This window comes from Accipiter gentilis, chromosome 21 (genome assembly GCF_929443795.1).
Source record: "Accipiter gentilis chromosome 21, bAccGen1.1, whole genome shotgun sequence".
NCBI classification, from domain to species: domain Eukaryota; kingdom Metazoa; phylum Chordata; class Aves; order Accipitriformes; family Accipitridae; genus Astur; species Astur gentilis.
The window spans coordinates 11,085,683-11,110,320 of record NC_064900.1 but is presented as its reverse complement, the minus strand read 5'-3'; the positions used below and the strand labels follow the sequence as shown (position 1 = coordinate 11,110,320).

The 24,638-nt window shown below is 44.0% G+C and overlaps 1 protein-coding gene across 17 annotated transcripts in view; it reads right to left on the bottom strand.

Moving 5' to 3' along the window:
• BBX (BBX high mobility group box domain containing) overlaps positions 1–24,402 on the bottom strand; it is a 148,110-nt gene extending 123,708 nt beyond the window's left edge. For 5 of the 17 annotated variants that reach the window (XM_049824629.1, XM_049824632.1, XM_049824628.1 and 2 more), the window contains exons 1-2: positions 21,256–21,446; positions 20,721–20,793 (exon numbers count right to left, since the gene is read on the bottom strand). The gene's annotated coding sequence lies outside the window, so the exon portion shown is untranslated. Of the gene's footprint in view, positions 1–4,177; positions 4,194–6,988; positions 7,078–11,068; positions 11,201–20,720; positions 20,794–21,255; positions 21,447–22,365; positions 22,491–24,309 lie in introns of those variants that run through there. The other 12 variants (XM_049824643.1, XM_049824644.1, XM_049824641.1 and 9 more) reach the window with 8 other exon arrangements.
• Between the last annotated feature and the right edge of the window lie 236 nt (positions 24,403–24,638).

Sequence of the window (24,638 nt, the reverse complement as noted above, 5' to 3'; positions counted from 1 at the left end):
TAAAGCGAGTTGCTTGCACTACTCTTTCTATCCCTGGCATTATCACAATCACTGATAAAGGAACTTAAGAATCAAACTTTACCTTGCTGTAATATTCTGAACGTGCAGTGGTAGCAAACTCTCTGCAAGCCACATTAAGGTCCACATGTTTGTAGCATGCAGGAACTACACTTAAAGAACACTCTTGAACACAGACACCTTGGTAATACCTGATCTCCCATCTTGAAGTTTAAAACCGATTTCTTCCATCACATTTGCATACAGATGCAGAAGGGGAGTTGAGTATTTCAAGTCAACATAAGTGACCCATTGCTTCTGATTTGCAATGGAAACGAGGCATCTAACTCACTTGCATGACTGAAAATCTCAAACAGAAGTAATGACAGATACAGCTAAGTTTGTTTCAATAAGCACCAACTGCTTAATAATTCATAGCTGATAGTAATTTAATTTAAATACTGATAGTCAGTCCAATCCTATTGGTACATAACTGTGTAAATCATGTGCCTTTTCAACTGCATACAACAGATTTCAGTAGTGTGCTCATCAAATGCTGAATCCTTGCTTAATTATTTACTTTCCTAATAATTATTTTAGGATGTTTATGTAAGAACCAAAATCCTTCTCAAATTACAGGCAAGTGAAAGGTATAACCATTGGAAAACACAAAATTTTCACTTTGAAATTGTATCGTCTGACTGCATCCACTAAAATTATTCAGGCCAGCCCTAACAACAAAGATTTTCCTAAATTTCATGCAATCCTGCAAATAGCAGTATAAAAAGAAATGCTTCTGAATCTCCCATATTTTGGCAAGACAATGGTATATACTTTATGGCAGCTGCTGAAAACACTCGTGTCTACACCTTGTCCTGTCACCTCTGTCAGTAAAATGATGTGTTGGTATTTTATTGGACAATGCATGCTAGTGCAACAAGTCTGTAAGTCACTACAGAACTGATTTTAAATGTTCTCAACTTAAGTTGCTTCCATCATTGCTAAAAAAAGAAATAACACTATTTCATATACAGGCATGGAACAATTTTCACTCAATTCACCTCATATGGCTATTCCAGATATCCCCATCACAAATGCTTACATTCTTTTTCTACAGCATAATGACAAGCGATTGACAGGGAGAAACTGAAATTCTGTGTAAAAGCTGAATTATTTTTACTCCTAATACCTGTCTACTGGTTAAGAAAGCTACCTATTCTCAATTTCACTGTAGTCCTACTGAATTGCGTTGTTTGTCCACATAAACAGGGTTGTCCAATTCCCAAAGATACCTGGCTAATATACAGATCTGTCCTCTCATTCAAAAAATAAAAATGGACATTTACTGATTTAAAATAAAATCTCTTAACACAGATCAAGAGATTCACAAGTCTCCAAACCAACACTTTGCGGTCCACTGAATCAGGGCCAATCACTTCATCTTACTACTGTTTTGTTCAGTGTTACTTCTGCCAACTAGAACCCTAAAGTCCACAGATTTCTTCTAAGGCAGGCCAGAGAGATTTTACAAAAATGAGAGACTCGGAACTCAAAGTGCAAGGTTGAGCAAGCATGAGCATATAACCACAGGTCTCGATTCATGCCTTCGATAAGACATACTTGATTAACCCCCCTGTTCTTTTGCAGTGCTTTACATTCTGATCACAGAATGTTTCAGGAGAGTGCTGACCATCAGCAGGTGAGGGGAAACAAAAGCAAGAAAAAGTGAAACAAAAACTCCAGCAGCCTAAAGAAAGATCAGGGCACTGGGAAGAGAAAGCAATACATTTCAGCCTTCTGCTCATCTACTAGCCAACACAGACCCAACAGTTGGGATGAGCTATTTTGATTACTTCCAATAATCCCCAAGCTTGGATACTTTTAATGCCATTTTGATTCTTCAAAGTTTCCAAGGAAAAGCATCTCTATGGCCTCATTAAAGCAGCAGAGAATCCCCTTACTTCTGCAGTCTCTCAGCCCCAGCTGCTGTGTCCCACCTTGTAATCGGCATTCCCATCATGTCAAGGTGAGCTTGCAAGTTAGAGAAGCTTACTGCCAATTTGTTAAATTGTGAACCTCATACACCAGCAAGTTCCTGCATGGCTTCATCCCTGCTCTCCATTCACAGCGATGATGCAAATTACAAGCAAATTACCAACAATTGAAAATAAAGGTCCTTTCTGTTGACAAAAGTAAGAATGCTCAAACTTTCTCTTTTGAAATAAGATTCTTGAGGATAGTATCTCATTCATTTGCCCAAATTATTCAGAAGTCCCAAGTAACACCTATACAAGGTGGGTTTTTGAAATTTGGGTCTAACTTGCTCATGATTCAAATGCATGCAACTAGCAAAATCAGTTTATTACCTTTACTTTCCTTCAGACCATGGCTCTAGTATAGAACAGTTAGCTCCTGCCACCTTGTGGGACTCCGTGGATTTCCCTGAAAGCTTGTTTCAGCAGCAAGCTAGTCACTTAAAACAAATAAACATGCAGGAGTTACTTTCCTTGTGTTTCACCATGGTGAATGTTAAAATAAGAGAGAAATATTTATGGAGAGGGTATGCCATTGTGATTATTTTCTGGTTCATTATTCCAAGCATTGTTTATATAGTTGAACTGCTAGATTTAGTAATCTTATGGAGGGTGTTTTAAATATTTAAGTATCTGTCAAGAATCCCAAGTTTTGGAAGCTGATGCATCTTAAGTTTAAAATAACACTATGATCAAATACTTGTCACCAGTAGTAAATTTCACATATTTGAAACAGATTCCACATAGAAATAATAGGAATTTAGGCTGAAAATCGTTGCACTGAGGTGCAACTTTGGAACCCGTAATAATCTCAGTCTTACAAAGAATTATGCATGTGCTTAACTTTTAATATGGTGATAACACATGCCCAGTTCTCCCAGAGATCTGATTCCAAGTGATTGCTTTTTAACTGCAATTTGACTTTCTGTATTATGTTTTTCCTGTTCTTATCCCCCTCCACCCCTATGATACATGGCCAACTTAATGAGTGAAGTTCTCCAAAAAAGAATTGGGACAACTGGAACGGAAGAACTTTTTCAACACAGTAACAAGCACGTGAAGATCCATGGATCTCTGTCCTCATGTCTTATGCGTTGTCTACTGCCTGTCAGACAGGTAACTTGTCTTTTGCACCTCCACAAAGTAGGTGTGACAACAGCAGTTGCAAACAAAACTTCTGCTGCTCCAGATCTCAAAAACAAGAAAGGACAGAGGAGTGCAGATGATGTGACTCCATGAACCTGATCAACAGCCTCAATGAACCTGCTCCTTTCCATTCTGAGCTAAGTGATTTGTTACAGATGCATAGAAATGCAAAAACAGTTATGGAGTACTTCTCCCCATCATCCCACAACTGCTTCACTGAACCTGGTGGAAATCTACCGTTCTATGTACTTGATGTCAACCGTAGCAAACTTAACTTCTCGGAACATTGTTCTGGTAAAGGAAAAACTGTCAACAGACTCAAAACAGGAGCAACTCTTCCTGATGTCACAAGCAAATCATCTCTAGTAAAGGCCTTACTAGCTCATACAAAAACTCAAGAACAGTAATTGCAGATCCACAGCCAAAGGAAATAAAGCAGGAATGTCCTCTTTCATCCATAAGCAATATGCATTTTTGTTGAAGAGTGAAACAATGACAAAACATCAGGCAATGAATCAAGTTGGTACAGTATACCTGAAGGACAGATATTTGTGTTCTTGAATAAAAAGTTTTACAATCTCACAAGCTTCCCTGGTAATTTCACAAGTGGGGTTGTCTCTGATAGCCATCATATTCCTCCCCCACCATGTCCTCCTGTATACTCTTAAAGTCCTAGTAGCCATACAATTAACTTAGAAGCCAAAAGTTCAGAGGTGTCCGTGACAATCTCCAACCACACCGCAGCTCCAGTACTGAGAATCCCTCCCAGGCTGAACTGTGTCTGTGTCCTGACTGTCTGGAAGACACCAAAATGTTCCTTACAGTTGTCCGTACCCATCCCAACCTCCACTACAGGAAACCCAGACAGACAAACAGGCAGGGAGCTCTAGAGGAGTCCTCAGTCTGGATGATCAGGGAATCAGAAATGCAGGGCATACCCTACTTGCCCCAGATACAACCAACACCTTGCAAGGACAGCCCAGGTACCACTATACTCTTACCTCACTCTGGATATCAGGAATACAGACATCTCGTCACGAGCTATTTGGTTCAGCCTTTTCCCTGCTCTGGAGTACCATGATGTTAAGTCAGTCTCACTGTAACTGCAGACAGGTATCTAAGAGCCACCTTCAGTCCTTGGCTACAGAGAAAAAGAAATAGCATGCTCTAGCACCAGAACAGATCAGATCTAACGCTGCAGGTCTCAATAAAACCATAAATATGAGAGGAAAATACTAGGACCCTACAAGAAATTCCACTTCGATGGAAGTGAATCATATCCTGCCATACCCTCTTATTCCCACTTTGTTTCTCCACTAGTCCTATATTCTGCAGTATTACCAATGCAGTGGGAAGCCTGAGTTTTCTGCTTGCCTACATGCCCACAACAGTCTAACTGCAGTACCAGGGAGCTGAGCTTCTACCTTATTCTTCAGGATGGTTTGAAACCAGTGGCAGCACAGACACTTCTCGTACTCTGACTAGAAGTTCTCTCCTTGGTAAGTGTAACTTAGTTGGACCTGATAGTAACAGCACTCCCAAGCAGCAACAGACTGAAAAGTACCTGATTATTTTCAGTCCTCACTGCTGTCCACAGCATTCTGAACACCAGCAGCAAAAACTGACCAGCGTTAACTTTGCTTGAAGTTGCAAATTCTCTAAGGAGCCAAAAGCATCTGGTCCAGGTAAAGGAAGCATCACGGCATGGCTTCAGCCTGGTTCCCATCTGAAACACTACTGCTTAGCTGTCAGGGTAAGATTTGTTTTACTTTTTCTCAGGATATTTATTTTATTGCAAAAACACTATTGGTTTTTGCAAACTTTTGTTGAGGGAACCTCCCAAGCTGTTACATAAATGAATTACTTTATTCATGCATTAACTGGAGGAAGAAGTATTAAAAAAAAACCAACAAACACTATTGGGCCACTTACCCCTTCTGTTTTTATTTTATCTACACCCTTATTGATCTCCCTTTGCTGTCAACTGTGTAGCCTTACATTTTAAGGAGAAGAGAGGAAAGTTCTGAATGTAATTGTCTCTATTTCTTGAGAAACACCTCTAAAAAGCACTCAGGTTGCAGAATTTACAAACTTCTGTATGTAACAAGTCTTATCAGATTTCCAAAAGGACCCTTGCTGCTTCATAAACCAGAATCCACAATCAGATCCATCTTCACCGATTGTTTCACTGATGCCAAGCCACAACAGCTTACCCAGAACTGTGCACGTGCCCAAGGATCTGTGCCAAAATGTCTCAGAGCAGGATCAGGTCCCTGTAAGATTAGCTGCATGTAGGACTTCAATCCTGCAACTGCAATAGCTCAGGGAGACTGCTATCACAGATGCATTGCAGGACTGGGCCCTAAAATAATCAAGTGTATAAAGATCTTTGTCCTCTCCACAACTGAAGCACAATTCTTAAAAACCAATGAAACAAAAAACTTTTGTATTCATGAAATAAAAAAAATCAATTCTTTGGACAGCAAGCAGGACCAGCATTCTTCAGGCCAAGCTCCTTAAGATCTATAGGCTGTTTCCCTAATTTTTGTTTTGTTAGGGTTTTTTTAGAAGTTGTTTTTCAGTTGCTTTCTTTCTTGAAGATAAATATTTTTATTTTAGTAAAATTCTTTCTCATCCTCCTCAGATGAAAACCCCACACGGCCCTTTGTCTTAAAGATAACCACAACACAGGAAAAACTCTGTCAAAAAGATGCAAGTTTGGCAGCATTTAAAAAAGGGTCAGCAGTTGAAAAAAATGATAGTGCTGGCTGGAACTGTAGAGCAAGGATGGGGGGTAACTCCTTTGGGATCTACAGGTTTTTACTGATTATATTCTTAGCTTTCTAACATTTTATTTCACAGTATAGCACACAGATGGCTGGATTTGAAATCAGAAGGTGAACAAGATATTAACGATTTTCTGTGAAATTGAGTTCTGATATGCTCAAGACTGTACTGAGAAAGTGGAACATGCTTTAAACCCTAGGTCGGCACGGAAGTCCACAGCTCTGAACAGCAGTAGCCTAAGAAAAGAAAGCACAAGATCCATGGATTCTCAATCTAATCTGCTTTAAAAGACAGTCATTAGGCTTCCTTGTAGTTTCATTGCAGGTCAGTAACAAGTTTAAACTTGGGACCTGAACTACAAAGTGCCCCACAAAATCCCATATTGCCGACTTCCTTCAAGACCACTTGTGCCAATGCTTACAGCAAGAAGTGCAGGCCAGAGAGCTGAACTGAACACTCTGAAATATATAAGTACAGACCAAGCCTGGCCTAAGAAGCCCTTTTGAGCAGTAGGACATTTTAGCTCATGCCTGGAACCAGCATAAATACATTTCTATCACCTTTACACATCCTGGACCACATAACAGAACATGCTTATGCATCCTTGCAAAAGTCACTTTCAGAGAAGTAAGAAGAATGGAGGGCAATGTTCACACAGCACTGAGTTAAGACAACACCCTGGGCTGGAAGAACAAAACACCAGGTTCAAAAGCTTTAACCTACAAGGTTAGGTTTCTATCATGCAGCACAAGCTCTTGAACACAGAAGAATTCTGAATTGGACTTGGATGCTAACAGATTTGCTAAGTTCACAAATACTTAATCAGTAAGCCTGAAATCAATACATGACCGTTCACTATCATTTTTTTTACCTACCAATACGGAAAAGTAATATGTGCATATACACAGGGCAGATGTTTTAGTAATGAAGAGGTAGCTCATGTAATAAATTTAACGGTGACGTAGAAACTTGCACAAAGTTCAGGAGTTCTGTACTTGGCTCTGCCACAAGCCATCTGGTCTTACCTGAACATCCCTGGGTCTACTCTGCAATCTGCAAAACAGGGTTGGTAACACTGATTCTGAAATGTTTGTAAAATGTAGTTAGTTGATGCCTGTAAAAGTACACAATAGGAGAGCAAAGTATTATTACAATCTAATAATGTGCTGTTTAACAATATACGTAACACATAAATGACAACACTGCCTGTGTTCTACAGTACACACTCTCAAAGACTTTGTTTATATATCTATATTCATGTGAAAATGAACTGTTTTGACTCTCTGGTAGGATGAAAAGCTGAAAGTCAACCTGAAGTTGATCTCTCTAGAGAAAGAAGGAGGCATATTTTCTAGATCTTCACAAACATTAAACGAAACTGAGCCTCAATGTAAAACTTTCCCCAAGTACTGTCACACCACCACAATTAATGAAACTGCTATTTTACCCTATGATAGGGCCAACACATGGTAATTTAAAAAAAAAAATAATTAAAAAAAAATCTGGACAATTCTTCTCAACTTTCTGCCCTGCTACTCAGAACCAAGTTTTTGTTCCAGAGATTACACAACACTTTACAAAGAAGAAGCCATCACCATCCCAAGTTCATAAATGGAGAAACAGACAGAGAAAGAAAGAGGAAGTGATCTGCCCAAAATCATGAAGCAAGTTAATAGGAAAAACTTCAGGACCAGTGGGGTCTTTTTCCTGTTCCATCCAGCACAATTTTCACCCTTTGCCAGAACCCTGGAAGGAAGTGCTAACCTTTCATTTGCTTGCTAAAATATAAGTGCAGAGTTGGAATGTATTTTCACCCATCCCTCTGAATATATTTGAGCTTAAATAGTAAATTGTACTAGATAGAGCATTGCGTACGCCCCGGGTCATATTTCAAGAAGTTCATTCAGTGTCTGGAACACATTTTACTAGAAACTCACTCCAAGATCACTCTTCTTCACTCCTAGCACCATCAGAGTATAATTTATGCATTATTCTATGAATTTGTCTACCTTAAAAAAATCGTCTTGTTTCAGCTATAGGAGAACACAACTGGAACAAGTACTACAGCAACAGGATACTAGTCTATACCTAGCAAGTGATTTTTTGTGTGTGCGTGCTTCACTTATACACTAGTTATTATACCAGCGTTACAGCGATGGGCAAAAAAGCAAACTTGCAGAAATGCAAGCACACCCTTGTTAAAGGGATTTTACCGGTTTTTTTTTTTAGTCTCTGTAGCTGAAAAAGTTGTAGTGACATACTGTACCTTTATTCTAAGGTTACTGCATCCATGCTCATACTTCCACCCACATTTCTACAACAGTGAAATTCACACCCATCACCAGTATCATTATACTGGTAAAGTACTGATGATCCTTAAAGAATCCTCAGTGAGAATCATGAAGGTTTTCTTATAAGTCAAAATTTATTTCCACTGAAGTCAATAGCAAAGTTCTCACTGAACTCAGCATGACAGTGATTAGACCTAATGGGGCACAGCTCCTGTGTAACAGCGTAGCTCCTTTTTGGATGGGAGGTGGGGGACTCACACATGTGGTTAGCTGCCCCTGTCACTTTTGGGGGGGTGGGGGGAGAAATATCTGGGAAAGTAACACAATCCATTTGGCAGACAGTGAATAATACATATGATACTTTGCAAAGGATATTCCCCTGCAGCTTACCTTATACAAACCTGGAGTGCTCGGACTAAGATAGCACACCTGCCTTTCCACTCCCTCTATCCTTGGCTAGAGCTGCCATGAATGCAGACTGCTTGGCAGCAACACTAGTTTGGTTCAGCACTAGCAGAAACGCTTCTGGTTATGAAGATACAATTTTCTGGAAGTTCCTGAGTATAAAACTGTTTCAAGAAAAAGACTGACCTGTCATCTAAGTATCGACTGTTGGTGGGATTATTTCACCAAGTTGATCCATCTGATTAACTCTCCAAAGCAAAGGGAAAAAAAGTGAGCTTTTACTGTAGTGATGGGACCAAACCCCCTCCCCCACAAATAAAAAACAAAAAGGAGTGAGGGTGTCTCATTCTTCTGATCAAGTGTTACTGATGTAGTTACAGCAATATTTTAAACACACATTGCTCCTAGCTGGTTTTGCCACAATCCCCATGACTAACGCAGCCAAATTCTATTCAGCAGCCTCTGTGGAATTGCACAAGCTCACACCAACTCTGAATTCAGACCAAAGTGAATTTTATATCCAGATTTTTTAGCCTGACCAGTAGCCCATTTCCGTAACCTAGCAGGAAAACACTGCTAAGCACATGCTGAGTAACAGGCTTCTCTGAGACATCTCAGACAGAACACCCCCAAAGATACCAATTCTCCTAAGGAAATCTTGGCTCAAATACTTATTTTTCTGAAAGGGAAGAAAGCCTCAACATTTCACATGTTGGGGGGGAGGGAACAAGTTAGAACAAGAATAGTTCAATCCTATGGAAATGCAATAACTATAAAATCAGCTGCATTTGTAAAGCATTCTGTTTAAACACTTATGCTAAGCAGGAGCTAATTGTTTTAGGGTAGCTTCATAAAACATGAATGCTTCAGCAATAAACAGCTTCCATCAGAAAAGTTGCTTAAATACACAACTACTTTATTTTCTTACTGATCTTGTACCAAATGTATGTGAAAATGAAAATGACGACCCTTTCAGGATGAGTGATTCACCTTACTTTGGCTTGTTCTCATCTTAAGAAAAGGAGTGGGTAATACTCAGTAATCTTCCCATTTCAATTTTTTAAGGAAGGTTTTCTGGGTTTTTTTCTTTTTAAAAAACTGTTTTAAACATGTGACCTACAACAGCATTTTGACCTTTGCTTTGATTTTCTTCTAATTTCTATTTACCTTTCTAATCTAATCTTTTTATATTTAGTTATACAAGACTACAATAACTGTTGAGACTTTGAATACCCTATACATTGATATAAAAGAATACAGAAAAACAGGACAAAGACAGATCATGAAACCTATCCTTGTGCTGGGGAGAGAAGCGCATAAAAACACTTCTTGAAGTGTGTAATTCCTCTTTGGGCGGGGGGGCGGGCAAGCAAAATTGCAATATGTGAGTAGTTTGTATAACTGTGCCACCAGGCCTCAGGCATGCTCCACATTTCTGAGCACAACCTTTCTACTACCTGAAGTCTAACTCTGCATTCCTTAATGGTCACAGATACTGCTACACAGTTCCCCTGCTGCAGAAAAGCTGCATGGAGCTGCAGAGTCAATACATGTTATCAAGCTCTTTGACTCTGCCCAGATGCTATTAATATTTTGGTAGGGTGGGGGTTAGAATTCTTTACCTGTGATAGCCCACAGAGTTGCTATGACATATTTACCTTTTTTCTTTTTTCCTTATTCTTTCTTCATCTAATGCATTAGTAATACATTCAGCATCCAGTAACCAGTGTGGTTTCACTTTTTGGTTTCTGGACACCAGTGGTGCTAGATTCATTCCTGGAAGTTATAAAGTCCCCCCTCAACCATTACAGTCACAGTCACATGCCACATAGTCTAGAAAAAAGCTTGCAACAGCGATTTTTAAATAACCACTTCAATTTTTTTTAACGTTAAGTACATATCTTTGTAAACAGACAGGTATCTCTTGATCTGTATCAGCTAGAAGCTACAGAGGGGGTCTAGCTCCCACAAATAAAAGGTTAATACGGCCACAGTGTCACCTAGTGAGCTAGTCTGCATTCCTTGATGGCAGAAGATACTGCCCAAGGCATCTGTTATTACAAATAGAAACTCTGGATAATGGATAGTGAAGTCGTCTGAGAAAATATACTCAGCTTAACAGAAACAGATACAGTTACAAATGAATCCTTCCTGAACAAAGAAATCAGATCCAAATTTTAATCAGATGTTATTGATGCTAAATGTATTTTAATAAAAAATACCTAATTATAAATTACCTTTCAATTATGACAAGCCAATGTTAAATTCTACTAGAATATTATATAACTCAATTTATATTACATTAAAATAAATTGCCAATGTTTGATGTCAAAACTGTAAACAAAGTTCAAATGCTGAACAGGTAAGTCTTCATTGAAGGACGAAGGACAAGGTTTAGAACTAAGTTACCTGAAAGCAGTAACTTCCACTGCATTTGCAGAGAAAATGTATTTGCTCCGTAAGTCACTTAGTGGAGTTTGGTGCAAAGCTGAGAAACTAACTGGGAACTGAAAAAGCAAGACCACTTGTTCTCCTCCTCATCTGAGAAAGCAAAGCAGAGAAGTTTGAGTTTTACTAGTTCTAAAAGCTTGCGTTCAGTTACAGTAGAACTGTTTACCTTATTAGAGATAGTATTTTACTTATATTGTAACTGCAAACTCTATTTGCATTAACTTGTGTGTACGTGTGTGCTCGTGCATGAGTGTGGCTTTATTAAATAGGACATTTTTAAAGGCCACCATTTAAAAAAAAGCACAATTTGTCATGTCCTAAATCAAAACTTTCTTAACAGTTGCCATCTAAATAAATGCATGTAAGTCAGGTAATCATTTAGAAAGTGTGCAGGCATACAGTGCAACCTCTGAACTAACAAAAAAGTAGTGCCAAATGTAGTGTAAAGGCTATATTTAGCAACATATTTTAACGGTCGTCTACCAATAGAGATTGCTTCTGAGAAAACAAATACAGAAATACCAAAGCAAAATGAGATTAAAAGCATAAATTTAAACCAAGTGTTTACTGACCAAAACCATGATTTAAATCAGTTCAGTAGGTGTAACAGGAATGTCAAGGCAGCAGACACGTACAGAGGGGCTCACAAGGGCCAGGAATACGAGGTGTAAAAACCTCCCTGCTTTCACTGTGCCTGCCCCCACTCCCTCCTTCAGCCCAGCTCAATCTCTGCAAAGCCTGTTAGCGCTCCACAAAACACCATCCCCCACTCGCAAAGATTTTTTTCTCTAGAATCCTCGAATAAGAACACATACTGTCCTCACTGAAGACCTGCACTGTGCCCTTCTCTCCTGAGACCGACTGCATGGGGATGTCTGCGATGACTGCCTCACCTCCCGTTTTGATGTCTCTCTGTCTCCCTAAGTGAAGAGTAACAGTAAGCTTCAAATGCAGCCCTGCGAGTCCATCCAGGAAAGCAAAACTGCACACAGAAACTAGATCACCCGTGGCACAGAAACCACCAGGACAATTCTTAGACAAAACAGAATCTGTCCAGTTTTCTCAGGTGCTTCCCTCCCCGCGCTCCCGCATCCTCTCGCTTGCTTCGGCCCCATCACCACACAGCGCAGCAAAACAGAAAGCTCAACAGGGACATCCTCGAGAGTCCACTTCACTATCTAAATAAATAATCCGTTTCCTCTAGACATGTCTCTCAGGAGGACAGGATCTTCCTTTGCTGATTAAAAACCAGGAAGACTTCGCAGGCATGCAGGCCCAAAGCTTTGTTGGAGCACCCACCTGAAAGACAGGCCACCCCTGAGGAACAGCAAACTAAGCGGAGATTTCAAGACCTGCAACTAAGCATCCAGATCCCTTCGACAGCTTCCTCCAAAGGAAGCCGACGCTCCAAACTGTGGTGAGGGCCCTCACAGTGTGAGGTTTTGCCTGGATCACTTTCAACCAGAAACTTTATTTACCTTCTGCTGCTTCTGGTACACAATGCTGAGGTGAGACAGATGAACACAAGCAAGCACATACAAGAGATGCAAGGAAAATACTGAGTTACTACCAAGGGAAACACTTAAAAGATAATTTTCCCCTCACACGCACAAGGGCAATTCTCCCTCATATTAATGGGAAATGGAGACATTCAACCAACCGTTACACTTAGCCATCCGTAATTTACTTCCCTTGTTTAAGGTTTTCTATACTAAGAAATAAAGTTTAAAACTTCCTCCCCTTGCTCCAGTTCTGACACTTGTGCTCTTTATTTAATCCAACAGTCTTAAAAGAATGGCACTGGAGCTTGTGCTCATGTTTTCAGCAACGGAACCCATTTTTAATCAATAGAACAGAGGAAGTAAATTGTGAATAGTTACTTGCATTAATGTATTTGCTACCAGTTTTGTCATTCTTCATTTTGCAGACACCAAAATTCCCCCTATAAACACCTCTGTTTCTCCAAAAGCAGCTGGAAATTAATGATGCTATTTTTATTTTCTTATTAATTTGTATGCCATAGCTCTGTAATCAGTGCTGGATCATGCTGCAATTTTGCGTACTTGTTTCAAAGTATATTATGAGCACTTGATGACTGATGTTTAACACAATGTATGAAAGAGTATCTTAAACAAATTAGAGGGAATAAATACAAATAAAGACACTTTACTTAACTAAGAAAAAAAATTACAGACATATTCAAACAAGAGGTAAACCCTGAAACTCACAAGTTTGTGACACAGAGCACTCACTGATTACAACTGAGCCAGGCAGGAAGTTTGCACTATTCAACGTGAAATCTGGGTACAAAGAAACCTTTTGCAAAGAGAAAGAACACCTGAAGCCAAACTTACCAATGAGATGGAGGCAATAATGCTACTTCCTTCCAAATCCATCATCTCCAACCATTGATTTGCAGAACATCAGAATGTTTTCTTTGCCTAGCCATATAACCAACTTGGGAAGCAAACATACTTGAACAAAATGGCATACATGCCAAAAGATGCACCATCTACCAAATGGCATTCTCACACTTCATGCTCTTCTACCCTCTTCTTATTTATGGGAACTCTGCATATTTCAGCAATGCCTCTGTTCCCAGCTCCTCCTGCATTGCTCATCATCAGGTCAGGGACTGTCTATAAGCTTGTGCACTGATCACTCAGTACAACAGGTGCATGACCCTGGCAGGACTATCTGCACATCAATAATTGAGAATAATGTGAAATCTGCAGCTTTCCTGAAGAATTACGGGCCGCCAGCAACTTCGGGCAGCAGATCCGTGAAGGGGCGCACATTGCTGATGCAGCTCTGGTTCTGGCTTTTTGTTCAAGAATCCAATTGCACAGTTGTAGCTGCAGGATTGAGCTCTTCAGTAGTTAGGACGAGATACATTGATGTCTCTGTACTTTACCCCGCAAGGAAAATAAAATAAAATCAGCATGATGTGGCTCACTGTAGAACTGCTATTGCTCAAAGACCAGTTGTGGAAAGCAAATCAAACATGGCCAACCACAAAAGTGTCTTTTACATCAACCTTGGAAAAAAGAGTGACTTCCACTCAACTTTCACAGACAGATTTTAATGCAGAACATCACAATGTTTCAGCTCCACTTACTTTTGTGGAGTTACTTCACACTGAAGAGGCTAAAAGATAAGAAATCAAGTTCTCCCTCACTCCTTCCATTCTGTCCCAAGTTTTTCTTTATCCAGCTTCCTCTCCAAATCTCTTGTGATGTTGTTCTCTTAAATATTGCTTTGACAACCACAAAATAATGCATCCTCTCACATACACAAACAAAAACCTAGGATTATTTGCTTCATAAAAGAACACACAGGCTGAAGAGTGAAGACTTAGTATTCTGCAGCAAGAGACATAATCCTAACTATTACCGTGTGACATGCCTTCCCCACTCCCATTGCTGGATAACTCCTGATTGTGTAGGACATGGGTGCAAACAAGAAACAAAAAACCCAAAAACAACAAGAAAGAGACAGACAACTTCTGACGAGGCATATGTTTAAAAGTCCTTGCACAGCTGGCAGAAAACGTATACTGGGGAAAGAACTGAAAGGTAAGGGTTCAAAGCCATTAACCCAACAGCATTAAAGTACCGCCTGGCACACTCAGCAGCATGGTGTAGTCACCAATACATGACCCAGCCCACCAGAGACTCAGGACCAGGTCTAAGCTTTCCTCACTCAAGTCCTGCCACGGGCCACTTCAGCTCTCACCAGCAGTACCAAGGAGCAGGCCTTTCATGAGCGCACTCGGCCCTGCCACGGGGAACTCCGCGTTTCAGAAGAACAGGAGGAAGCCCCTCCTGAGAGCGCGGACGACAGAAGAAATCTTCCTGCTGCTACAACTACGCAAGAGGAGAGTAACCCCACAGCCGGGGACACAGTTAGTGTGGTTTCACAATGCCTCAAAGCCAACTCCTCAACAATTTGCTACATACATATTGCCTTTCAGAAATAAACAAATAAATAAAAAAAACCCAAAAAACCCCACCACCAAACAAAAATCACCAAATAGGCAGAAGGAAGACACACCTTCCCACTTCCCCTCAGCAAGGGAAGGTGTAGACAGGACTTGTTAAGCTTCTTGTTAAGAGAGCTTCCACTTGAATTAAGTTCCATAGATCCCACGTTGTGCAAGTCCACTCAATTATTCTTCTTTCCTGAATGAGGCTCTTTGTGACACCAAGGGTCGATAAAATGCTGTTTCTTATTTTCAGCAATTGGTACGTTTTATAAAATCTCTTATATGGAAACACCCACGTGGAAGATTTCTGACAAGAAAAATTCCATGCTTCCTAAGCAACTGATGTTCTTCGTGTAGTCTCGTAAAATCCTGTTAACTTTCCTTCCCCTCGCTAAAAATTGGAATTTTGTTGTACTAGCTTTATTTGTACGCAGATATGCCTGAAGCCAGTTTATTTTCACATGCTGAATTGTCCATGCTCATAAGGACTTGCTATTACATTATGCATTTGTGTGCTATAGAGGAAAAGGCATGAACGCTGGAAAGTGTCAAAACCATGCTTTTCCTCTTTGTTGATTCATCTTTTATGTAATCAAATTTATAAATATTAAAAATAATAAAATGCTGCTATCATTGTGAGAATACTACAATTAGGTCTATGCTTAGGCATTAAGTAAAGTATGCTCTCCTCCTCAAATATAACTCCTATTTTAAAATCAAAGTCAAGCCATATGCTCAGGAACAAAACACTAGTAACCAGCATAAATCTTACAGGATGAAATATGTTTAGCAGGTTTAGAAATAAAAGTTCAATTACTAAGTTGCCCTATTTATGACAATACTGCTAGAGCGTCAAAGTAACTGCTTCTGTCGATTCCATGTTTCATAAGAAAGTTGTGATTTCGCATTAGATTACGAATATGAAAAATAATTTAATTGTAAAGAACTATTTCAGACCAATGCGTATTTTTAAAACTTTGCTAAAAAAAAAGTATCTTCATAAAATACAAGGAAGTTAGTATTAGATAGTATAATATAATACATAGTGTAACATACATGGCAGCTTAAATACCACGTTTAGTGGCAAAAACTATTAAGTAAGCTCTCCTCCTACTTTAGACTCCCCTGTCAATAAATATAACTGAATTGGAAGTCAGTAACTTCACACTATTCTGAAGGTGTTTGGGGGTTTGGTTGGGTGGGGTTTTTTTTGTTTTTTTGGTTTGGTTTGTGTTTTGTTTTGTTTTGTTGTTTTTTTTAAGTAGCATTACAAATGAAAGTTGAGTATTAGCAAAAGATGCTCACCTGGCACAGAATTCAGTGAGACTACTCACATGTCAAGACAGTTACCTACCAGGAAGTCTTCAGAATGGTAGCATACACCAAGGGAAAGGACACAAAACTAAGGAGTCAGATGCAGATTTCATTTCACTCCCTGCTAATGCTAACCTGCTAAGTGACTGCAGGCAAGCCTACGTTCCTTCACTGCTTTGTATCTCAGATGCCTAAAACAGGGATAAAAATGATGGTTCCTTGTTTTGAGGCGTGTGATTACAGTATGACTTACGTACTTCGCCAGACAGGACATAAGCACACGAATAAGACAATGCCTACAACTGCCAGTTATTAATAATATCACTATTATTGAGAGAGTAACGTGATTTATTTTTTTTTCCTTTTCTAAGCAATGCAATCGAACAGCGGCCCATGAAGCCATTCTTAAAGTTACTGTAATTCTTATGCTGATTCAGGTCTCACCCCTTCTGAAACTGTCAAGGTTGACAGCTGTAGGAGTCTTTTGTGAAATTCACAGGTCCACTAGTAACAGGCTCACCAAATTGCTCTTGGACAGAAAGACTGTATCCTCACTGATCTTAAAAATAAAATAATAAAAAGGAAGTAAATCCTAATAATCATTTGACATAAAACAGAACAAAAAAGCTTCTTACAATGATACACCAGGTAAGGGGGAAACATGGTAGAAGGAAAAGAATTAAAGTTAATACTACAGAAGTCAGAAATTTTACTTTTCCCCGCTTCTTCTCAAGAATATTTTGAAATACATACAACTGTTATTTCAATTCAGCTTTAGAAACTCCTAATAAAAGAAAAACATAAATTAAGGTTAAAGTAAGGTAAAACACTACTTTAGGAAAAAAAACCCCAACTTAATTCACCCAGGAAAATTGCTCCAATATAGGGGTACCATATGATTTAATGATACAGGGAAGTATCGTTAGTCTCCGTTTGCAGGTGGCCAAGGGACATGTGGCTGTGCTTCCAGGAATAAACTCTGACCCTGGAAACCACCAGCGGGGCCATGGCAGTGCCACTGACTCCACCAGCGGCTGCGGCAGGCCACCCCCGTGGCAGTGCACGGGAAGTCCAACTTGGGTCCAAAATTTGGAAAGAGGCCTCTGGTTTTGACTGTGTCGCCTGTCAGAGCTCACAGAGACAGCCTGTGGCACACCCAGAAATTAAAAGCAGAGCTTCATTTCGGTTCCAACTGCAATTTACAACACCTGCCTCCACCAAGGAGCCACCTTCAGATAAAGAGGGAGGCCTGATCACTACATGTGCCACGTACCGTCGAAAGAGAGGCAGTGTTTCACCGCCCAGGTGCCCAGATTTCACTGCAAGTGCATTCACAACCTTCACACTACCACAGAGCCTTGCACACCGCAGGTGTCATCTACCTTACCGACACTTTCCCCACCGCCATACGCTCTGGAAAAGTAACTCTCCCCAGCTCCCTAGGTCAAAACTTCCTTTCTTCATACCACTCTGCTACCAGCTCTATGCCAGAAGACCGCCCTGTCTAACACCATGTTGACCGAACTTCAGAGTCGTTGCGCATCCTCAGCCTGCAGACCACGAGCGGCAGCAACCTGGAATAACTTTAAGCTCTGAGTGTGAGCAATTATATCAGTGAATTTAACAAGACTTGTCATCTGCTTAAAGATATTCACATGCTTACAGGATCGCAAGCTCTGGAACCACTAATTTACGAACAAAGTGTGTTAAGATCTTTCTGGATGAAAAGGAAAAATGTTACCTATGAAATAACTGCATGATTGCCTCTGATATTTTATGTGGAAACCTGACATTTAATATCTTTAATTATTCACACAGCAGCTATGAAAGAGAAAGGGTTTTTCTCCTTGAGCAGGAAAATAAATACGGACAAATTCCTCTCACCATCACTCCTACACTTCTTTCCTAAATAAACCTCCTGCCGAAACCAATGGAAGTTTTGAAGGCGATGGGTTTACGACAAGCAGCCCCCAAAAAACTCAAAAGCATCGAGGGCAAGCTTCTTAAATATTCCAAGTTTACCTCGACACAGAAATCAGTTACGTTTCTGCTAAATTATGTGTCTGCTTGAAATGGTTTATCAGCTTGCTGTGCCAAGAGGGGCAGTAGTATGCAACAAACTTTTGAGACCATGGGCCAATTTTTGAAGCATTCACAAGGCCCCTTGCTAAGCGTCTCACCCCCTTATAGCTTGTGACACACAAGCACTCCACCCTGCGCTTGTTAACCAAGACCAGAACCCAGGTGTCTCTCCTGTATGTCAAGACCGAATTACTAAACTCAATTCATGAACAGTTACTTTACTGAGAACTGTATAATAAAAGAAATCTTTGCTTTTACCAAAATAAAAGCTCTCTAAAGCAAATGGAAGTTTCTGGTCATAGACAAATCTAACAAAATCTCTATTCTCCCCTTAACTAGGCACATTATTTTTATTACCTTTTTTTTAAGCTAAGAGGAAATTTATTTCTCTGCTTTCTCTACAGCTTCTATTATGCCTTTTTCTTCAAAAAGATACCCTGCCCTTCTTTTCTTTGTAATTTGTTCACACCAGTTCAACATCAGGTAAGACCTACATTTAGCACTATGCACAAAATTGAGGTCCATTCCTCTTAAAGCAGTGGGCAGATTACGATCACCACTTCATTTCTAGGATCAAAATTCCATGCATCCAAAAGACTTCACCACATAAAATCAAAACCAGATAATGACTGAAGATACTACATGAAGCAAGGTCCCTGAGCTATTCTTGTTCAGTACCCTTTACTATTACTCCAAATAAAGAAAAAGTCCTTGACACTTACAGCACTCTAAACTGACTCTTACCTGAAAACACAGAAAATTAAGTTCAGAAACCAATGCATTTGTATTTGGCTCTGAACAACAGTTTGAAGCCTATCTGCCAGTTTTTTAATTTCCCAATGCGTTTTTACTTTGTAAAAATTTTTGCACCAATTACTCTACACAGAACACGATCCTTGTCAGTAACGCTATAAAACTGAAAGCAATATTATCCTATGCAACCAGTCTGTCAAAGAATTTCAGTAACTTAATTTGGCGTTTATACTCTCAGACCTACACATACCAACCTCACTGCCTCACAAAATCCGAAAACTGAAATTTGGGTGTCATTCTACAGGAACTGGAAAACAGGCAGAATCCTCCCTTCGAACTATCTCCCTGCAGTGGTGATCCCAGCCTCAAGACTAGCTTTGTGGTCATAATATCACACTAGAACACCTGCTCCCAACAGCCCCCTTCAAGCCAGCATGTTTGGGACCATCACTTATCCTATGTTTGCTACACACTGCCTGGAAAAGGTCAAGAGAATGTTATTAATCATTTGCATTTAAGAGTACTAAGCTTACCCCAAATACATGTCTTGTCTTGTTTTTAATTATGTACACAATAGTACCATGAAACAAATATTACCTCCCACTTCCCCATTTTGGGCCAAATGCAGTTCAGTGCCACCATGGGTGACTGTATGAGAAGCGCTCCAAGTGCCAGTCATTTTATGTCATCTACACACATGACCCCACAAATTTAGAGCCTCTTCTTTAAACTACCACTTCAGCTTAAAAGATGTCAAACCCTTCAAAAGGTGTCAAAACTTTTCCCAGCACACAGGTAAAAAAAAAAAAAAAAAAAAAAAAGTTTGTGTACCTGAAAGCTTAGGAATACTAGTAAATTAGTCACTAAGATTCATCTTTCAAATTGATAGGTACCTGCATTAATCAATGCCAAAAGAAAAACCACAGAAAGAGCATGGATGGAATTCTAATTAGCTCTCCGTTTATGCGTTAAAAGCGAAACAACTCGTGTTGCAGTAGTATTACAGTTCTGCTAAACTTCTCACTGATTCTTGACCTCCAGAGATTTCTAATTACCTATTCTGTTTATATTTTCATATTCTTCCTACCACTGAATTTTAAAAGGACTTCACATTCCCATTAAGTTTTCAACCTGTGTACTGCACTGTGCATATTCTTATGTTACTTTGGGTTAAAACTTTTGCTCAAAGTCAATCGGCTGGTTATCTTTACAAAAACAAGGTTTAAGAAAATGAGCAAAAAAGAAGTGAAGAGAGACCTGAATATGCACAGTCTTTTAATTCTCAGGCTATTCAGACCCTCCCCTACATACAAACTTTGTAATCTAGCAGTTGCTATGAGCACCTGGAGAAGACATGTTTTCTGAGGCACTAAAACCTGAATAAGCATCTTCCATGTAAAAAGTGGCAGCGTGAGGACCTCTACCTTATCAGCGAAAACCCAATTCTTTTTCCGTGTGTACAGTTTACATACTTACCCAGGAAGGCAAATGGAAATTACAGACAGACGAAGATGAAGCTGTCTCAAAGCCTTTGTCATGTGATAGTGACCTATAAAGTATCAAATAAAGGCATATCATCAGCACACCATGATTTTACAATATTGCAACTCGCCACAACGCCAACAAGAGGAGAGATCCCAAAACTTGAAACTTGCGTCCTCCTCACCCCCACCCCAGATAAGTTGTCATTAAAACAAGATGACAGTCGCAGGAAACCGTAAGGAGCAAACAAAAGATGCACCGTGTCTTTAAAGGGCATTAGGATTGGGCAAACAGAGCAAATCATCTGAGTGTGCATCAGCAGGGTGGGTTATTTTTCCTCCGTGTCCCTCGTACACACGGATGCACGTTTATGCGCGCACACAGGCACACATACGTACACGCAGGGATGCATCACGTAATTATTTACAGGCACACACAGAGAGACACGCACGCGTTATCAAAATAAAAGGCAGAAAGTTGACCCCCATCTGCAAGGAGGCATACATAACAATAACCCACGGGAACTTACACGAGTGAGCGATCGATCCCCGCGCGTGGACACGCCAAACAACGCAAAATTAACACCAAGAATAAGCCGCCAGGCTGCAGGTACGAGATCCACCCGGGGAGACAAGACAAGACAGACAGAGGGACGGACGCAAGGCTGCAACACCGTAACACAGTTTCAGGTAATGCCCGCTCCCCCCGCGGCGGAGCCCAGCCGAGCCGGCCCGAGTCCGGCGACCGACCCAGCCGGCCCCTCCACCGCCGCGGCCCGCGGGGAGAAGCGGCGAGACCCCCGGCCGCCGCGGGGGGAGCGGCGTTCGCGGCCGCCGCCCGCCCCCGCCCGTGCAAAGTGGAGGGCCACCGGAATCCGGGCTCCGGGGTGGGGTGGAAAGAAAAGGTATTAAATATGGAGAAAGACCGCCGTGACCCAGGGTTTTCCCGTCTCTCCCCCCCCCACCCCGCCCCCCCGCGCGCCCCCCCGCCCCCGGTCACCATCAAGTTTGCATCTTAGTTACAAAATGTCGATCTTGAAGGCTGACAAGACACAGGGAGAGGGGGAGAGAGAAAGAGAGAGCGAGCGAGAGAGAGTGTGAGTGAGTGAGAGAGAGAGAGAAGAGAGAGTCCATCTTGCTTTGAGGGGGGAGGAGAGGAGCAATAATGCAGCGCATAAATCTCACCCTCCCGGGGGAAAAGTCTGCACAACACCTTTGGGGGCGGGCGGGCGGGCAGGGAAGGGGCGGCGGCGCGGGGAGGGGGCGCGGGGGGCTCCCCGTTCCTCCCAGCTGCCCTCCCCGGCGGGATCTGGCGAGGCAGGCTGGCAGCAAACACCTCCCTGCTGCTCCCCTCCTCCTCCCCGCGGGCCCGGGCGATGATCCCGCTGCTGCCGCCGCCGCCGCCGCCGCCGCTGCCACCGGGGAGGAGGTGCCGCCGCCGCCGCCGCCGCCGCCGGGAGAGCCACATGGAGACCGGCACCCCGTCCCTTGCCCCGGCGGCCGGGCCGGGCCCCTCCGCCGCCCCACCGGGCTGCCCGACTTGGACGTGTCACCAGCAGGACGGGCAATGGTTTCGGCGCCCCAGGCCCGAGTGACCACCGCCGGCCTGGCGGCGCCCCGGCCTCCCCGCACACACTCACCTCCGGAAAAAAACTTTTAACCGCGGGCCTCCCCCGGAAAAAGTGGCGAATCCGCCCCGCGCACGGTTAAAGCCCCGCGGCCCCCCGGCTCGGCTGGCGGCGAGCGGGGGAGACCCGGGCACGGTCCTTCCCCGCCCCGGCGGGGAGGGAGGGAGGAGGCAGGCAGGCAGGCAGGCAGGGAGAGAGGGAGGGAGGGAGGGAGGGAGAGAGGGAGGGAGGGGGCGGGCAGCCGCCTGCCGGTGCCTCTCGCCCCGCCGCCGTACATGTCGCCTCGGCGGCTCTCGCATCGCTTCGTTTTACCTTCCTCATTCAGCGGCGGCGGGCTGCCACCGATATTTCTAACGCAAACCTGCTGCCGTGCGGCGCCCGGGATTAACGCGATTGCCTCCCTTCCCCTGCCTCCAGCCCTTCCTTCCCCGTCCTCCTCCTCCTCGCAAACCTACACTGGATCGGCTCTCCTCACAGCCATGCAAGTTTCATACATTGCAAATAAACCCGAGAGGAGGAAGAGCGAAGCGGCTGGCGAAGGGGGGGGGGGGGGGGGGGGGGGGGGGGGGGGGGGAGAGGAGGAGGAGGAGGAGGAGGAGGAGGAGGAGGGCTGCTTTCTGTAATTTACCAGCGACCCGATCTCGCAGCAGCAAATAACAACCGAGAGCACCCATCCGGCTGCCGGCGGCGGAGAGAGCCCCCCCCGAGGCGGCCGCCCCCTCCCCGGGGCGCCCCTCGCCAAGTTTTCTGTCATCGCGACCACCCAATGTCACAACTTACCTTCAGAAATAGGACTTCGCGCGGCCGAGGCCTGCCGCCGCCTCTCCCCCCCCCCCCCCCCGGCCCCCGCCCGCCTCCCTTTCTCCCTCTCCACCTTAAACTTATTGACACAACATAATCCCACATCCACGCGAAACTCCGGCAGGGCCGCCCGCCCCCGCCCCCCGCTGCCCACCGCCGCCGCCCCGGGTGCATCGCCGATGACTACCGGAAAACGCACAGCCCAACTCTCCGGCCGAGCCCGGCCGCTGTTGTTGTCGGGGTCGGCGCCGGGGTTTTTCCTCCCGCTTCCCCCCCCACCTCCACCCTACGCCCCGTGCGGCCGCCGGATCGGCTCCCTCGCCCTCTCCGGTTTTATATCCCGGCCCACCACCCCCACCCCCCCCCCCTTCCCTTTCTCCCGGCGGCGGCGCGGAGCCCCCCCAGGCCGGCGGCAGCCGATACCGATCCGCACACTCGTCCCTGCGCCTCGCCTCGCCGCCCCTCGGGATGAAGTTTCGTTTCTGCCTGCCGCGATTTCCCTGTCAAGTCCCCCCCGGAGGCACACACCGAGCGGCGGCCGATGGCCATCCCTCCTCCTCCTCCTCGCCCTCCTTCCCCTTCCTCCCTCCGCCGCGGCCGCCGCTGCTCTTGCCTCTCTCTCTGTGGCGGCGAGAGGTGCCTGGTTTCAAACGCAGCCTGGCACTGGCTGGCCTACCCCTGTCGCCTTCTTCTTCTGGGTTTGTTGTGTTGTTTTTTTTTTTTTTTTTTTTTTGGTTGGTTTTTTTTTTTTTTTTTAAATGCACTGCGCTGTATTGCAATTCACCTCGCCGGCCCCTCCCCGGTAAAAAACACCCCCGGTCACCCCTGTCCTCCCGGCCGGGCAGAGGGCTGGCGGCACCAACCCACCCGTCCTCCCCTGCCCAAACTTTCAAACGAAGGCAGGGCTGAGGAGACGGAGGAAAAGTGACTGGGAGCCGCGGCAGCCGCCGCGCAGGGCAGGGGAAGCTCCGCGCCTCCCTCCCGGCCGCCAACGCCGCGGGGGGGGGGGAGCCCGTGGAGGGGGGGGGCTGCCCCGCCGCCGGGGCGCGGAGGGGAAAGTGTGGGGCGAGGGCACCCGTCTCCCTGCCCGCCGCTGCCCGTCCCCGTCCGTTCCCCCTGTCGCCCGGCGAGGGGCGGCGGGCGGCGCGCACTCACCTCGGCGGGGCCGGCGGGCGGGCGGGCAGCGCGCCGCTGGGCCGGAGCGAGGCGCGGCGCGCAGCGGAGCCCCTCCGCCTCGGCGCCCGCGGAACGCGGCTCCACACAGAGCCATGCAACCCGGGCAGCGCCACAACACTCCCCGGGATATAAGGCGGCCCGCCATTGGCCGGCGCGCTGAGGGACGGGCTCGCCAGCCATTCAGCGGCGCCGTTACACCCGCGGCCCGCGAGGGAGCCGCTGGCGCACACACTCCCCGCACACACTCACACAAAGATCGTCGCGCTGCTCTTCGCAGGGTTTGAGGAGCCGGCGGTGGCGGTGGCGGA